Raw genomic sequence first — 1,541 nt, forward strand, 5'->3', positions numbered from 1 at the left:
ATGATTTCTGTATCTTTCTTTATGTCCTCCCTAAGTTCCTTAAACATTCTTATCATCAGTGTTCTAAAGTCTGTCTCTAAAAGGTTGGATAGCTCTGTTTCATTTAGTTCCATTTCTTGAAGTTTCTTCTGATATTTTACTTGGGACATGTTTCTGTGTTTCTTCATTCTGGCTGTTGCTCTGTGATTGCTTCGATGTATTAGGTAGATCACCTAGAAAGAAAGAAAAATAAGAAAGAAAAAGAGGAATAAAAAGGAAAAAGAAAAGAAAAAAGAAAAAAAAGGTGGGGGCCTCTCCACCCACTTTAATCTGCAGACTACTTGCTCAGCAATAGAGAGACTCTGGGCGACTCAGCAACAGCTGTTGCGGGGAAGGGCTCAGTGTGTCATGCACCGACCTCTCTCTAGACTTGAAGTGAGCTTCCTGCAATTAGCTGCTGTGTGCTCTGGAACCCTTTTCACCACCAAAAATCCTCACAGATTTTTGTGGGCTGTCTGCTGCTGCAAAACACCCTCTGTGGCCTGCGGAGGTAAGGGCCAGGCAACAGGGGCTCTGGGTGCCCCTGGCAACACAGCTCTAGGTGGGCGGGCCAGGCTCCCAATGCACCACAGCATGTGATCAGTGGCCCCCACCAAGTCAGAGCAGCACATGCACTCCTGCATTGGCAGCCAGCCCACACAAACTCGCCAGGAGAGCCCCGGCTGAATCACGGAGGCGCACAGCTCATGGCCCTACACTCAAAGGAAATCTCCCAGTGTCAGCCTGTTCCAATCAGCTGCTCACAGATCAGGCCAAGTAGCCCAACAGCCAATTGCCACCCAGGCAATTCTGCATGTGCAGTGTGGAAATCGGGGACCTAAGGTGAGTCGCGCATTCCCGGGTCTCAATAAGTAGTCTGTTAGATTTGGAGTGCTCATGCCAAGCGTTTCCCTGGTTACACAGCACAAGCAGTGCAGAGGGTGCGGATCCAAGGCTGCATACACGCACATGCACACACACAGGCACACACGCACTCCTATGCTATTTCAGGAGACCAATGCTGTCCCAGACCTGAGCCTCTTTGGGAGGGCCCAGCCCTGAAAAAATGGCGACCTCCTGTGCACTACTCGTGTGCAAGCTCCACACCAGGGGAACAATGGTCCCAAAACCTCCAGCTCCTGTGTCAATGGCACTCAGTTTAGTCCTTCCCACAGGCTCCTGGGCCCCACAGCTACTGCCTCCACCAGGAACCAGGTGAGTGCTCACCAGCGAGCGAGTTGGTTTGCCGGCTCCACTGGTTCTCCAGCTGCCCTCAGCCTCACCAAGTTGATCAAAGAGAGTCCTCACTAATTTCTACTTCCAGCTATTGTAGAACTCCTCTTCCCAGCAAAGTAACTCTGGGCTGGTGAGCGTGGTGTGGGGCCGGAGGGTCTCTCCCTTAACCGGAGAAGCCTCCCCACCACTGAGGTGTCCTTCACGGGGTTCGCCCTCTGTCGTCTCCGCCCCTCCTATAAGACTCAATGTGGCCTCCTCTTTAAGTCCTTCTTTTAGAGGTTCTGTTC

This window comes from Hipposideros armiger, unplaced genomic scaffold (genome assembly GCF_001890085.2).
Source record: "Hipposideros armiger isolate ML-2016 unplaced genomic scaffold, ASM189008v1 scaffold_607, whole genome shotgun sequence".
NCBI lineage: Eukaryota > Metazoa > Chordata > Mammalia > Chiroptera > Hipposideridae > Hipposideros > Hipposideros armiger.